This window comes from Saccopteryx bilineata, chromosome 4 (genome assembly GCF_036850765.1).
Source record: "Saccopteryx bilineata isolate mSacBil1 chromosome 4, mSacBil1_pri_phased_curated, whole genome shotgun sequence".
Lineage (NCBI taxonomy): Eukaryota > Metazoa > Chordata > Mammalia > Chiroptera > Emballonuridae > Saccopteryx > Saccopteryx bilineata.
Genome location: NC_089493.1, coordinates 190772657 through 190789164, shown reverse-complemented (window position 1 = coordinate 190789164; position 16508 = coordinate 190772657). Strand labels below are relative to the sequence as shown.

The window sequence follows — 16508 nt, the reverse complement described above, 5'->3', positions numbered from 1 at the left end:
AGATGGGTGGGTGGATGGATGGATGGATGGATGGGTGGATGGGTGGGTGGATGGGTGGATGGGTGGATGGGTGGATGGGTGAGTGGATAGATGGATGGATGGATGGATGGATGGATGGATGGATGAAGCTAGTTTGGCAGATGATATAAGCGTATAGATAACTTGTTAAGGCTAGACACACAGCTACATAGACAAGACCAACCCTCTTAACAACTATGCTTTATGGCATATAAGTCTCCCATGACTTAAAGCTCCACTGAGGATAACCTCTCCATTTTCAGTATTGCTTGGGGCTTTGAAGGTCAAGAATGGCCCAGTGTGAGACATGAACACCACATATCAGGACGTCTGTCTATCTGGTTTCCCATAGAAGCAGCCTTCCTGACACACCCCGGAGAGAGCATCCTAGCTCCTGGGGTCAAACCCCAGCTCTCCTTGACATAGTCTGGGACTTTGGGCAAGTGGCTTTCCCTCTCTGAGCCTTGGCCCTCTGACCTCTGAAACAGGGGTCACAGGGCACGCTGCCTGTAGGACTGTCGTGGGGACAGAGAGGAGGGCGGGTCCCGGGCGGAGTCTGGCAACCGGTGGCACTCCGCCAGCCTTGTGGCCACGCTCAGCCTCAGCCCCTGTCCACCCCCCCTGGGAACCGCCTGTTGATGAGTGGGGGAAGGGCAGAGTCAGCTTCTGGTTGACTCGTGGAGGACGATGTAAAGCTCCCTGCGGACCTGGAGAGCTGCCGTGCGAAGGATGATTTATCCCCACTCGGCCTGCCCTCTGTCTCCCTCTGCAAACCCTCCAGGCTAAGAGGAGTGTGGGGCAGGCAGACAAACACACGAGTGGACACCTGGGCAGCCAGGCAAGGTCGTGTTCAGGAGGGATGATGACTTTGTAGATGAAAGTTTATCCCTCATACTCCCTTCATGAGGGATAAAGAATGAAGAGGGTCTCTCACACCACGTTCTAAACTTCAAGCCCCACTTTCCAACCAGGCCTCCTGTAGCCCCTTCCCCGCCTCCCCACGTAGATCTCGTTCCTGCTGCTAGTGGTCCACCGTCCAGCACACCCAGGGACCAGGGCCCAACGGCTGCTTGCTGTGTGTGTGCGCGGAGGCACCGCAGAAGTTTACGGAGGCGGTCACGGGCCATATTGGGAGCGGCAGACCGGAAGGGTCTGGCGTGCCGGGCCGAGGGCTTTGAGCCTCAATGGGTAGGCAGTGGGATGACATACGGGTGTCCGCCGGCCTGCCCGGTGGCCTTCTCTGCTGACAAGGTCCTGAGAACTAAAGGGAGCTAGCTACCCAAGTCCTTGCTCTCTTCATCTCGATAAAGGGAGCACTATTTCATCCGGTAACAGTACAAACCAGCAGGATCATCATGCTCCGGCTTTTATGAAGCTGATCGCAGTGATGAGAAAAATCCCGCGGAGCTGAACTCAGAGATAACTGTCTGTGAAGCTGACTCGAGGCTTCACAGTGATGAGCCCCTGCAAAGTCCTTCCGGGTAGAGCATCGCCTCTGATGTTGTTTGTAGGAAAAACAGAAAGCATAAACCCAGAAGGCTCAAGGAGGAAAGGGCAGAAGGGCATGGAGGCCATTCCTGGGACTCCTGCTCAGTGGACCCCCGGCGAGAACACTACCTCCTGCTTCCAGTCAGGCCTGGCTCCTCCTCAGGCTGTATCCTCTCTGATCCGGGGATGACACCGCATTGATTTATTGGTTTGCAATTTTCCCAGTGACATCATACTCTTTTTTTTTTTTTTTTTTTTTACATTCTTTCCCTCTGCTCACCTCCCTCCCTCCTCTTAAATTCCCATTTGTCCCCCTTTCGCTTCCCTGTCCTTTGGAATGGTAACAACACCTTCCAATTACCATCCGCGGCAGTCTGCATGAGCTGCCTGCTGACTCCCTCTCCCCGTCACCATTAATAAAGGTGACACTGCTGCCTGGCAGGAAGGCAGGTCCGCCCCCACCTGCTCCACCCTCTGCTCTCCTGGAGCAGGAGGCTCCCTGGTCAGAGAGAGTCCCCGCCTTGGACGCCTTCTTCCTGCACCCAGCTCCCACCGCTCTGCTCTGCGCTGCACTCAATTAAAGGAAAATCAGGCGACACAAAGGAAAATGCCATCAGGAGAGCCGGCCCGGTGGCATCCAGACAGGGCAACTTACTACAGCCCGTATCTACTAATTCCATCTAGAAGAGAAACAAGATGTCACTATGGCCTGGACTGATTTGTTCTTTAACACCCCGTCTGACTTTCTCACCCCGGCAGACTGGAGGCTATCCTGGCCAGAGTCTAATCAAAGTTACAGCTTAGAATTAGAGAGTTGATGGGAAGCGTGATTCTTGGAGGGGTCCTTGCAAGCCAGCCTCTTTGTAACACAATCGGGGAAGCCATGGACCAGAGAGGTTAAGTGGTTTCCTCATGGTCACACAGCCTCTGAAAGTGGCAGAGTTGGTACTAGACTCCAACAATGCTGACCACAGTGTTAAGACGACACAATTCCCTCCTGCCTGCAAATGCTGACCCCTGAGCCTCTCACTTCCCTACAGACAAAAGGATGATGTCTTTTCCCCAGTCAGTCTAATGGTTGCCCATTATACCCAGAATGAACGGACCTCAACTAACAAAGAAGGGGGACGTTTGAGATGCACAGTCTTCTTTATCTTCCTTACCACATAGGCTTCCAGAGTTGGGGAAGAACAACAAGCCATTGAGCACTAATTTCATCTTTGAAAAAAAAATTAAATGGGTGTCTCTATTACCACTGTTCATTCCTGCTTTGATCTATTAGGTTCTGTGCCCAGCCTCCCGATCTGGTTAAGAACATCAAATTAGAAACCAAACGATTGATCACTGAAGTCACTCTGCATAATGAAAATCATCTCAACGTGTGTTTCAGGAGCCTCGGGGCAGGAACTGGGGGGTGTGGGCAGCCTTGCTTTCGTCACCTTGCCCAGACATCCTCAGACTGGCAGCCCACAGGCTTCACAGAGCCCACGGAGTGCTTTGTCTGGCCAGCAGTGTTTTTAAAACATCGGACTTTTTTTTGTGGTCAACATTTAAATATCAGTAGCTATTGCATGAAATTCTGGATTTTCAGCTTCTCTTAGATATTGGGAAAATCTAAGACTCTATTCTGAGTTCCCCTATGGTAGGATTGGGAGCTGGCTCTGAAGAGGGTGGGGGGCTGAGGAGGTGGACCTGCACTTTGCAGGTTGCCAAGGCCTGGCTCTGTTCTTGGGTAACCGACTCGCCCTGGTTTGCCCAGGACTTTCCTGCTTTTAGCGTTAAAGTCCTGTGTCCGAGGAAACTCTTAAACTGGGACAGGTGGTTACCTTACTAGTTCTTTTATGTCCCTGCCTGGTCCCTGTGGGCATTTGCACGTATGGCCTCTTTCTCACCGCTTCCTTCCTGCCCTCATGTCTCCCCAGGAAGACATTCAAGACTGCCCACCATCTGAATCCTGTTTCTCCCCTACCCCCCCCCAACCATGCCATCTACTCTAAACTTCTCTTCACTCCCTTGGCATTTGCATAAACCATGGGTACCTTCATGTATACACCCTGAAGTCCAATCCATTTTTAAAGATCCATGCACATGCCGTTCCCTCCTCTAGGAAGCCTTCTCTGATTCCACCTGATGTTCTTCTGCGCTCAACAGAACTGGGCACTCTCTCCCTCTGCTCCGAGAACACTCAATCCTTTCTCCTGTCATTGTCTTCATCACCACTCATACAGCATCAGCTGAGTAGACTTTGGGGGTGGTCTTTCTAAGGACTTGGGAAGGAGTCAGAATGGTGATAACGTTGAGAATTGTAAAAATAATGAAACTTAATTTGAAGGCCCAGTCTCTCCACAGCTGTGAATCTTGCACAGTTTATCAAAATGAAAACTGAAAAGCATCCTACAAGTACCCATACCTACTCCATGGCAATATTTAGCATTTCAAAATCCAAGAACAGCCGGGTCTCTTGAGTACTGACATCCAACACTCCTTTGCCTGTAACATGGAGTCGTAATCGCATGTCCGTGTGTCTGTGTCCTCCACTGGCCCTGGAGATATCGGCAGGGACCTTTTTCCATATCCTGTACCTGTACCCTCAATGCCTGGCACGTGGAAAGTGCTTAGTGAAAAGTTACCCAAATGAGTGAGTGAACTCTCATGGAAGAGCCTGGGAACTCGGTCTCATTTTCTGTGCTTTTAAAGAACAATGGTCTTCTCAGCTGTCCCAGGTCCCACAGGGCCTCTGTTGGTTAGCTGACCTCCCTGAGCCATATCATGAGCTAGAATAAGCAGTCTGGGATTGGCATCAAGCTGTCATTCTTTCGGTCATTTCTCATAAGGTCATCAATTATAAAGCATTGACAGCCTTCCGGTGTTTTCTGGTAAATAAAGAGCTTTCCAGGAGTCCAACTTCCTACTGGACATTTCCCTTGGGACACCCCGTCGGCAGCTCATAATAAACATGTCAACAGCCTTTCTCCCCTCTGAGAGCCCCCCGCCCCCACACTCCTGCTCAGAACTAGCTCGAGACAAGAGTCTGGCTACAGTCCTCCTTAATCCTGCTCTCTCTCTCTCTCTCTCTCTCTCTCTCCTCTCTCTCTCCTCTCACACTCCATAAATCACCAGGCCCTGGAGTTTCAGAACTCTGTTTTCCATGTGTTCATTTCTCTGACCCCCACACTCACTGCCCTGACCGAAGCTACCAGCATCGCGACCTGGGTGACGGCCACCACCCCCTAAGTGGTCTCCTGCCTCCCACTCTGCCCCCCTCTCACCTCCATATTGCAGTCACAGCGTCATCTTACTAGAATGCAATGAGACCAATTCTCGTTCCTGCTTAAAATCTTCAGTGGGTCCCGACTAAACTGTTAGAGAAAAAATCCAAACCACTCAGCAGAGGGTGCAGGCCCCTGCCCGACCGGGCGCCTTTTCAACTTCAGTTCTAACTTCCACTAGCAGGCCGCACAGAACGCGTCCTAATTCCCTCCAACTCACTTACCCAGATCGTACTCTGATCGCCTCTGACAGCCTGTCCACGGTGTTCCCAGCTGCAGCATCTGCGTGTGCCCCCACACGCGCATGCACACACACAGACACACACCTCCCTTTACGAATCTGCCTCGTCACCTCTCCTGAACTTCAGGTGTCACATGTGAAATCACATCCTCCAAAAAAGCCTCTGGGGCTCTCTCCGCCCCCAGCTAGATCGGGGGCTCTTCCCTGAGTTCTCGCGTCCCCATAATCGTCCCTGACAGCACGCACGCAACAGTTTTCAGGAGTCCTCTCCTTATCTATTGATGCCTTAGGACCGTGAAAGCAGAGACTGGGTCAGGGTCCTGGTTTCTCCTACCTCTTCATCTGCAATGGAGTACCTGGTTCACCAGTAGGTCCTCAACAAATATTTGCTATTTGCTCAACGAATAAATAGATCTATGGTCTCAGATGGAAGACTAAATGGGGCGCAGGTTGGGAGGAGACTGAAATGGCTGGCGCTGATCTGGGTCGGCTTGGAGGGGGACACACAGATGGGCAAGGGGCTCTGTTCTAACTAAACAGTTTTCCTGCCTGTCGTGGAAAGCAACTTCCTCACTGTGTGAGGGCTTCAGCCTGCGTGGGAAGGAGATCAGCCTTTGGAATCCTGGCCATTCCTTCTGGCCTCATGTCCCACGGACTCTGTAAGGAACAACACTGGGCCCAGAATTAGGAGAACTCAGTTCCGGTGCCCGTCCTGTCTCTTGCTTCCTGTGCGTCCCAGGGCAGGTCGCTGTCCCTTTCTGGTCCCCACCTCTTAAACAAGACTACGAAGCCAGCTCCTTCCACTCTGAGGGAGGGGATGCAAAGCCCCCCCACAGCTGAACTTGCACCCTGGCTCCCCCGTTTCTTACTGTGTAGGCCTCTGTAAGTAATGCTGACTCCGTGGGGATCTTAGGTAGAATAAATGTGGTCCCCTTCCTTAAGTGGATAACACAGTACTGCTCACGGAATAAGTGCCCGATTAATGCTTACAATTAGGAGTGTGGGCATGCCATATGGCTAAGTTATCCACAGTTATAAGTTAAAGCTACACGGAAACTGCTGAGATTTGGTCTCTTCAACTCAGAGTCATGTCGAGCTCACCCACCCCCAGAAAAGATGATTGTACGTATTTTCAGCCCCCCTATCGCTTTAAAACGAAGCATCCAGCACAACAAACATATGTCATGATTAAGACAATGAGCGCTTACTGCGCTGAATCAAGCCACCAATAATGCTTTTACCATAAAGGGATAATACTTTCATTTTGGAATGTTAAAGCCCTTACAACTTCAAAGCGTGATCTCTGGCACGCTGTCTGGTCAAGCCTGGTGGGGTTCTGTGAAGGAGCCCTTCCCTGCCCTTGTGACGTCAGACGATGTCCCCTGAGGCCCCCCCCCCAGGTCTCGTTTGAGGCCCCAATGTTCTTGTTGGTGAAAGAGCGTGAAGATGCCTTTCCAGCAAGTACCCTGTGCTCCTGGGACCCTCCTCCATCACAGGGACCATGTGGACTGTCCCCTTTCGCAGCTGTGCGAACAGGGGGGCACACAGATAGTGGGAGCCAAGAGGACAGAATCCTAGTCCTAACTTTGCCATCTGTAAGTTGGGTGATCTTGGATGAAACCTCTTGGTCTCCCTTGGCCTCAATGTCCTCATCTGTAAAACAACAAAGGGGCCTTTTACTAAAAGTAAAATTGGTATCTGAAATGAGAGAGATTGGGCCCCTTCCTTTCTTGTTCCCTGGATGAGTCCGGGATTGGAAGCTACGGTTCCCAAACTTGACCGCACGTTAGCATGGTCTGCCATCCCATTCCCCAGACATCAGGATTCTTAATACTCCCCTGGGGTGAGTCCAACGGGCAGCAAGCTTTGGCAACCACTGCGCTTAGGGAGTCGGCGTGGCTGCACAGACAGAACCCAGACGGGCTGCCCGGACTCCAGACTGGCCACCTGCCTTAAACAAGCTGCTCAGGAAGAAGTGAGACGACGCACGGCCTCTGGCGCCTCGCGACTCAACTGTGTAGTCCGTGGACCAGCAGCCTTGGGGGCACCAGGGAACTTGTTAGAGAGGAAAAGTCTCACTCAGGCCCCCGTCCAGACTGGACGAGTCAGCATTTGAGCCTATGAAGAGTCCCAGACGGACAGGAAGCCATTGAAGCTGGAGAAGCACCGCTCTGGCCCTCCGAGCTGCTCAACCACAGGCGCCTTTTGTAGCCTCCTCATCCGTCCTCCCTTCTCATTCATAAACCCACCCCCTCAGCACTGGCAGACCACGGGCAGGGCGGGATGCTGGGCCCTCGCAGGGTGACTGGCACATAGTAGGACTTCGGCAGATGTCTGGCGATGGAATGAATGAACGTATGGATACAAACGGGAATCAGACCTGGCCCCTGCTCCCCAAGGAGCTCCTGGTCCAGGAGGGACATGAGGGCGTGAACTCCACTATCCAGAACGGAGTGACAGTAATGAAGGAGGAAGGCTCCCCTTCACCTGCACACCCGCAATGTGGCAGACACATGCTAAGCAACAGACACGCACCCTCTCTCCGAATCCTCAAGACGATATGGGGCCGGGGGGGGGGGGGGTAGATGCCCTTACTGTCTACCTTTAGGAAGGAGAAAGCTTTGGCACAGAGAGGAAACCTAGCTTGTCTAAAACTATACTCAGCAAGTACCTGGCACCGAGATTTGAAGGCAGGGCAGCCGGGCACGGCCGCTCATGGGGACTGCCTCTGGGAGAGGAAGCGCTGGGGGCATTTCCACTTCACTTTGGCTCTGGAGGGCAGCCCCGTCCCCAGGTGCCCTGGGGAGAGGCAGCAGGAGGCCCTGCAGGCAGGGACACCTCTGGGTTTCTATTTCCAGCGGGAGGGCCGGGCAGAGGGCTCAGAGCTCCTGTGGGCTGCCCGGGGGACACGGTTCACCACATCTAGCTACCCGGCTCCCTCCCACCTCTCTCCTGCCACTTGGATATTTTACTTGCAAATGCATTCTGCAGTGGCGCCAGGCTGCTCAATGACAAGTCCAGGCGACAGAGAGGAAAATCATTGTCTGAACTTGGGGGCAGGAGCGGAGCGACTTTCTGAACATCATTGCCTGCCGAGCAGCAAGAGGCCAGGAGTCCCAAACCAGGGGTCCTGAGCTCCAGGCTGTGGAGGAGTTGCAAACAAGGACAGGCCCGTGTCACCTGAGAGAAAAGATACCATGTAGTCCTCTGGCTCTTCCACTGAGACCAAACACGAGCTTCTGAAAATCTGTATCGGCATCACGTTTCGGTCAATGTGATTTTATCGTCCAACATGAGACGGTGGGTGTGGTGTGGCAATGAATGGACATATGTGTTTACTTCTGCTTCCACTCTCCCTGCCGCTCCCATAGGGGTCGGGGGACTTTTGTGCCCTCCCCTGGAGCGCGGTTCGCGCAGCCGGAACAGCAGCAGCCGCATCACCTGGACCTCATTTGAAGGGCAGATCCTTGGCCCCGCCCCAGACGCGCTGACTCGGAGCCCCGGAACCAGCGGCGCAGTGATCTGCGTTCAACGAGCCTTCTAGCGGCTCTAATGGGGGTAACCAGGGAGCCCTGCCGCCTTAGAGAGCTCTGAGGCAGAGCAGCTCCAGGGAGCCCCTGCGCCCAGAGGGAGCAGGAGGGACACGTGGTGCTGAGAGGGAGGAGGAGGCAGGAACTGAGAAACTAAAAAAAATTAAAAATTTAAAAGGTGACAAAAGATTCCCAAGACTAGGAGGGCGGGGGGGGGGGGGGACAGGGTTGCGGTTCCGAGTAGCCAAGATGGGTAACGCCTGCCTTTGGCGTGCATAACCAGGTGAGAATCTAGTAAACCTTCCCTCTTCCCAGACTGCACCTGGTCAGGTGATGGTTGTAGAACTCCGCCCAGGCAGGTGCAGGTGTGTGCCCTGACCGGGAATCGAACACGGGATGTCCCAAACTGAGCCATCGGCCAGGGTCAGATATACATTTATGCACTGGCTTATCTAGTGATTGCTTCCTTTCCTCGGTGGGACCCCTTAAAGGCAGAACCAGGTCTGCCTCGTTCACTATTAGCTTCCCAGCACCCCACGCAGGGTCTAAATATATAAGATGAGCGGTAAACATTTTTTGATTGAACTCATGTTTAAATGATAAACATTATGCTCAGCGTGCTATGCTTACTCTTGCTCTGTTGTTAGAGTGGATTAGCTAATAAAGGTGAGACAGTCCCCTGATGTAAGGCAAGACTAGGCAATTCAATTTAATTCTGTTCAGTGCAGTTCAAGTCAGTTCAATTATATTCAATTCATTTTAATTTAATGAAACAAACCTTCACAGACACAAGAAATCTCACAGCCCCTGTGCCAGGTGAGGAGAAAACCACTGATAAAAACTATCCATTCCCTGCCCTCAAGGGGCTCGCCTTTTACTGCTCCGTATCTTGTGACCATTGACAATTGTCAGAGACACGACTGAGCTTCCCTAACTCAGGAAATTGCACTCAGACAATTGGTAGACCTGAACTGAATCTCAAGGCTATCACGTACCAGTGCGTGGGGGTGTCCGGTGACAGTTACGGAGGTTTAAATACTGCACAGGAGCGCGGGAAGTGAATAATGAGACGATGACCAAGAATGCTGAGTCTAACGCCTCGCCCTCTGGCACTGGTCAGCTCCTGTGACTCAACGTCTTCCATCCATAATGACCTCATGTTCCTGTCCAATCGATTATTTCTCCCCTCTCTTCTATTGTGTCTGGAGTATATGAGATTTTAGCCTCCTCACTTCCCAAAAGATGGTGAGATGGACATCAGGTTAAAACACAAGACATATTATCAATGTCCTGACGTGAGTTCATCCATTATAAGAAGCAGAAATAGTGATTTTTCGGGCACCACCACTGAGCAGACATAAATACCCAAGGACTTGGTCTGAGTTCTCTGGCAGCTGAGGCAGAAAGAAAGGGAAAATACATCAATTTACACAGTTTTAATTTTCTGACACGGACTTGGGAAGTACAGCTTTCTGCGGAGGCCACGTTATTGGCTCTTCTGTAACGATACACTGGCAGAATTTATCACACATCCTTTACTAAAAGACTTAGAAGAGAAGCAGGGTAGACTTTAACTTAAAATCAGCTTCACAAAACGCAGCCAACGCAGCTCAACCTTGTCCTCATAACCACCCCCAACAAAGGCAATTCTTTGAGAGACTGAGAGCGTGGGATCCAACACTCTGCCTTCTGATGATCCAGCTTCATCTGGGTTTAATTTCATTGAACCTCGTTTCCTCTAATCTGGGCCTCAACAGAAATCAAATAACTGTTTGTCTTCCTTCCAGGTGTTAGCAGAACTGAGCTTTCTGAGATGGTTCTGTCTCTTTTCCAGGCCAAATCTTTTTTTTCCATCTATCATTCTGTTTCCTATTCTTTCCCTCCGAGTAGCTTATCTGGTCTCCACACTACTCATTCTTGATCTTTCTACTCTATGATGACACTTACGAGGTGGGGGGCACACGGCGGATAGCATTTGTTAATAGAGTGGCTGGTCAAGAGAAAGAAACAAAGTCAGAGGATCTCAGAACTGGAAGGACTCTCCGGGGTTATTGAGTCCGGCACTCACCCTAATGCGTGCCCCCTGCAGTAGCATCCCCAAGAAAAGACCCAACAACCTCCGCTCAAGTAACTCAGGACAGGGAGAACTGCCCGCCTAACCAGACACTCCCTGCCCCTATGAAGAGTTAGAATCGTTATAAAGTTCTTTCTTATGTTGCGCGGTAAACATCCTTCTTGTGACAACATCCAGACGTCGAACCAGTTTTGCTCCTGGAGAATGAGCCTCTGATTCTCTACAACAGTGGTCCCCAACCCCCGGGCTGCGGACTGGTACTGGTCCGTGGGGCCATTTGGTACCAGTCCGCAGAGAAAGAATAAATAACTTACATTATTTCCGTTTTATTTATATTTAAGTCTGAATGATGTTTTATTTTTTAAAAATGACCAGATTCCCTCTGTTACATCCATCTAAGACTCACTCTTGACGCCTGTCTCGGTCACGTGATACATTTATCCGTCTCACTCTAAAGGCCGGTCTGTGAAAATATTTTCTGACATTAAACCGGCCCGTGGCCCAAAAAATGTTGGGGACCACTGCCCTACAATATGCTCTTTATACAAACCCAGTCCTGCTCACTGTGTTATTCTGCGATGCTACCTACATGTCCATGTGTTCTTTATGCCCAGTCCTAGGCTTAAGTACTTTGGATGTCCCTGATTTATGAAGGAGATCTGTTTGATCTAAGTTCTGGGCGCCTGTGCCATTCTTTACCAAACATAACATGAGCTGGTCATGCTGAAGAAGACAAGCATTTGAGGCGCACACAGCAGACTATGTATTTCCCCCCACTGTCGGGCGTATTGTTGGCGGAATAGAGAAGCATGGAGAGGCGGGAGCCCTTTACCTCAAGTCCATTATGAGGGTGACTGGGTGGCTGATGAACGACAGAGCCTTCTGCACGGACGGCCTCTCTATTGCTGGCCATTGCTAGCATACTGGTTCTTATTCTCAGCCTTAATGCTTACTGAACAATCTTAAAGGGAGCTCTTTGCCTAACACTGAATCTTGAAATGTGACATTATTTTTATAAAACGAATGCTTACCTAAACCACATGCTGCAAATTCTCACCAGAAAAGCAGAGAGATACCTCCTTTGTCCTCTAGTTTAATAATAAGAAAAAGGGGGCATGTTTGGGATGAGGCAAACGGCCATCGTGTATGTCCATGAAAAGCTGTGATTTAAATGTGCACATCAGGATTTCAACAAGAACACTCTATACCATTGGCCCTGTTATTCAGATGATGGGTTTTTCGGACTGGGCTCTTGCTTGTCTACTCCTGGGGTTTTTCACTGCCCCCAGGGTCCAGGCATAGACTGGAGGAGGAAGGCAAAGATGGTCTCTAACAGTCTCATCAGCTCCTCATTAACAACAGCACATCCAGGTATGGACAGGGAGGTTCCTTTTCCTGCAAAGCAGTTTCCAGATCCTGTGTGTGGTCCGCTTAGTCAGGACTCCTCCTTCCCTGCCATGAGGGTAGGTAATAGAGTGACTAAAGGCTGTGCTTTGTCCAGCTGTGCCTGTGGACATCTTGTTTCCCACTTACTCACCCGTTTGGGAAGAATATCCCCGGGGGGAATTTTAAATGTGTCTGCACTGCTTTAACTTTCCAGAGCACAAGCCCTCAGAGTCCGGGGCGAGGGGAGCTGGCAGGCCCTCTCGGGCACGGTGCTTGCCAGGGTGGATGTTGCAGTGGGAACCTCCCTCCCCTCCGCTGCCTAGCTCAGTGCGTCTCTGTCTCCGTGGGCAGGCTTGTTGAAGGAATAAATGGCCCCGAGCAAGGGGAGTTCAGGGAACGAGGACAGCAGCACTAACTGGAGCTCAACCAGCCCTAAAGAACAGATCAGGAACCCGCGAAAAATCAAGGCCCTTCCCCCTGCAGAGCCGGGCCCTGTGCGAGCTGGGAAGACCCACATAGACGCCCGTGTGCTCCCAGGCCTTTCCCAGGCCTCCCCGACCCATTCCTCGGCTGCTCCGTTAGCAGGAATGAGGTTGCCTGTGGTTTTCATCCCCTGACTGCTCAGCAGTGCAAAGAGCTCCAGTTCCCCCATGACCTTGGGCAGGCACCTAACACCTCTGAGCCTCAGTTTTCTCATCTGCTCAGTGGGGCTGGCGATGTATACTTATCCTCCCAGGGCTGTGGAAAGGACAAAGTAAATAATAACAGCTAGCTTTGCATGGACAGCCTCTCTATTGCTGGCCAATTACATGTCAGGCAATATGTGAAGTGCTTTCTACATTTTGTCTCATTGAATCCTCACAGCAACCCTAGTAGGTAGAAATTTGGAAGCAGAAACTGGAGCTCAGAGCAGTTAAGTAACTGGTTAAAGGTCACACAGCCAAACTAGGATGGATGGTGCCTGTTCTCCCTCATTTGTTCGTTCACCACTATTAATCAAGTGCTTGCTCCACACCAGGCGCTGAGAAGCCAAACCACACGTAGCCCCTGCCCTCGCGGCTGGAGTGTCACTGGACTGCACACTGTCCAGAGCACATGGAAGTGGAGCAGAATGCCAGGTGCTAGTCACCCCCCAGCGGGCCCCAGGCTGAACCCTCTGGAACGAGTCCCGCCCGGTGCTGCCGATTGAGACATGCTCAGGGAGACGGTGTTGGTTCCACAAATTCCCCCGGGGACAGGAACTAGGCACGTCGGCCAAGACAGGAATGTCTTCTGCGTTTTCCTTATGTTTGATGCGTGCTCAGACTTATGGGTCGGAAAGGAACCTTGAGAATGAATTGAATCCATTTTTCAGTCTCTAAGAAAGATGGCATTTGTACTTGGCTTTGCTGGAGGGATTCAGCCAGGAAAACTCACTTTAAAAACCTGCTTAAACAGAGTCTGTATTTACAAACAGGTAAATTTAAGAGCATTCCACTGCCATTAAACAGTGAGCACTCCCAGGGCATTTTAAATAGGATTGATTCAATGCACTTTCTTAGCACGCGGCTGTTCAGGAATGCAAAATATACCTGTGACCAGCATCTTAAGGCTTCTAAAAGGTAGATGATGCCTTCCTCCCTGTTTGGTTGCATGCTCAGACCTCTAAAAGCATTTGTATAGAAGTCCTTTCTTAAATTGAACTGAATCCTACCTGAGCCGCTAAAGGTCACTTCGGGGATCTTTCTAATACGATCCGAGAGAAAGGGACCTGAGGGAAGGGGCTGGGTATGGGTAGATTACAGCTGAGCGCTGCAGACTCCGTGGTATCCGGGGCAGCCTCTGGGGTTAATGACATCACTGTGGCTGGATCTGGGCACAATTTCCCTGACTCTGTTCTAGCTGCGTCTAGACACTCAGTCCATCTCTGAAGAGCCTTTTCTTGGAGACACTTAAAGCAGGATCCGTAATTCACACCGGGCAGCTTAGCCCTTGCTCAGGCAGGACACTCTCAGAGAACTAGTCCTGCCTTTGCCGGACAGAGGAGGAAGTTGAGGCTCTGGGAACTAAAGTGACTTGACCAAGGACACACAGCAAATTTGTGGGAAGACCATCTAGACGGGTGCTCTTTCCTTTACAACGCCGAGTTTCCTGTGCGTCGTCTGACTCTGTGTTTCCCTGAGGTCCAGAGGCAGGTCTTGTTCTTTAGGACCCCACCCTCCCCCACTCTACGCACCACACACACACACACACACACACACACACACACACACACAGCCCAGGTTTAGGCACGTCAGTTAGCCCAAAGCGCATCTGGCTTGCTTGGTCCCGAGCAGATTCGGGCAGGAGCGCCGTGGCCATGAGGATGAACAGGAATTGAATCTACGAGACCTCCGTGACAGTTTGTAAATGAAGACGGTTCAACCAGGCATTTAAAGGGAGGTCCCCTGGCAGCATCTCTCCAGCGAAGATGTGTACCAGTGCGGAGTCCCTCCCTTCCCTGTTCACACACCGATTGCATACGTTCAGCAAGAGCCTTTCTAGTGCAGAGAAAGACCCGCCGCCCCCTGAGCACGCCCTGGCTCTATCCAGACGGCCTTCTGCCACCAGCGGGCCTGGGCAGGGGCACCCCCTCTCCCTCTCCCTCTCCTGCAGAAGCAAGCACTCTGAACCCTAGTCACATGGCGGAATCCTGGTGTTCTCACCCCCCGGAATGGCCGGCCAGCTCCTCAGCTTTCCGTCATTCCCGAGTCTCTGCAAGGTTACGAGCTGCCTGGCTCAGGAGGGCACCGAGTATCTAGCTTTGCCCAGGTTTGCTCTTGGCTGGAGCGGCCCTAAGACGGCTCTCCCACTCCCTCTGGCTCTCCTCTGGGAGGTTTGCCAAGTCACAGGAGGCAAGGTCCGCGATTGATTCATAATGCCCCGCTATGTTTTAACAACTGGCGAAAATGCCTGCTCATGTCTCACGGACGCTCTCTGCCTGGCGGTTCAAGTCACTATTGATTTAGTCATTGATTTGCAAACCTGTGAAGCCCATCTGAGCCTTCCCTGGCATTGGTGACTGTGACCACTCATGACATCACTCACCTTGACTTTGGGAGCCACCCCTTGAAAATGTGTGCAAAAATAGCTTTGGGAAGACCCAGGACTCCGCATTTGGAGAATCAAACTATCTTTTAAGCAAGTCTCTCTCCTGCTTGGACCTGAGAGTCCCCATTCATCAAATGGGAGGACAGGGATAGGTGAGTTTGGGGTCTCTTCTGTATCCATGCCCCACCTGCCTACTGACAGCTATGGGGAGGGGGGCTGGGGAGAGGGTTCTGGCCCCTGGCATGTAGCCCGTCGTAATTACCTTACCTAAGGCCTGAAAAAGATTTTTTTTCCTGCTCCAAAATACAAAAAGAGAAAACTGCGAAATCAAAATGAGCAAATATTTAATTAAATGTCTACATAATGTAACATTATGTAAATGCCATTAATTATTAAGTTGATAGCCATAAAAATTTCATTATATTTAAATACAATTTATTCCTTAGAATTCCTGACTTGGGAAAAATTTTTTTCAAATATGCCCAGTGATGGCTGAGGGTTCATAGCCATGAGTTACTCACAGACAAAAATGGCTTTAACAGCCACATGGTAAGGGGAAAAAAAAAAAGAATCCCCTTTTCAATGTTTTATGGAAAAAAAAATAAAACGTGGAATGTGGGTAACTTTTAATGCGTCTGATAAGATGTGAAGTGCAATCTTCAAAAGTAAGAATGCCGAGGGTCTTTTGAAAATCTTAAAAGTGTCCTAGAACCAGGGGTAGAATACTAGGAATTAATAATGTTCAGGACACGCTTATACACAGGTATTATTGGCTCATGTAGTCCTTAAATGATCTTTAGGGTAAAAACCGTTTCCATTTTACAGATGAGGAAACTGCCAACGAGGGAAGTCACCTTCCCGAGCACACGGGGTAGCTATCAGCAGAGCCGGGATGAGAAGGCTTATGCTCTTGGCCCCTCTCCAGCACAACGTGTCTAGTGTCCCGGACACTTCCAGAGAAGGGAGCAGGGCTGCTGGATGGGAGAGGGAAGGGACGCAAGTCTCCTCAGCTCGGGAGTGTCACGTCTGCCGCCTCACACTGACTAACCCCCTGGCTTGGTCCTGCTGCCCACCCTAGTCTCCTCTCTAGCTGACGGCCAGCCCCATCTACATGCCATTGGTAAATGCCAAGATAGAATTTTTTAAAAAGAGGTGATCACCATTGACCACTCTGCCAGCATTTTATCCAGTACTTAATCTCATGCGATCCTCACGACAAACCCCATCTTATAAACAAGGGATTCGGGGTTTAAATATAATTTGCCCCGGCTCACATAGCACTCAGAAGTGGTGGAGGCTAGAACTTACACTCTGGTCTTATCTTAAAGCCTGAATTCTTTTTTATATTAGGAACATACATGTATTGCTTAGCAATTTGATTAATATGAAGTATATATAAAGAAAAAAAGCCAAGCCTTCCCTTTTCTACAACT

At 50.7% G+C, this 16508-nt stretch overlaps 2 protein-coding genes across 4 annotated transcripts in view; one reads left to right on the top strand and one right to left on the bottom strand.

Annotated features, from left to right (window-relative positions):
- The window catches only part of DOCK2 (dedicator of cytokinesis 2), a 395036-nt gene that overhangs the window by 103253 nt on the left and 275275 nt on the right, over positions 1-16508 (bottom strand). The window lies entirely within an intron of this gene.
- The window catches only part of INSYN2B (inhibitory synaptic factor family member 2B), a 108931-nt gene that overhangs the window by 7022 nt on the left and 85401 nt on the right, over positions 1-16508 (top strand). The window contains exon 1 of one of the 2 annotated variants that reach the window (XM_066273233.1): positions 15172-15227. The exons of the other annotated variant lie outside the window; for it this stretch is intronic. The gene's annotated coding sequence lies outside the window, so the exon portion shown is untranslated. Of the gene's footprint in view, positions 1-15171; positions 15228-16508 lie in introns of those variants that run through there. 2 annotated transcript variants of the gene reach the window in all.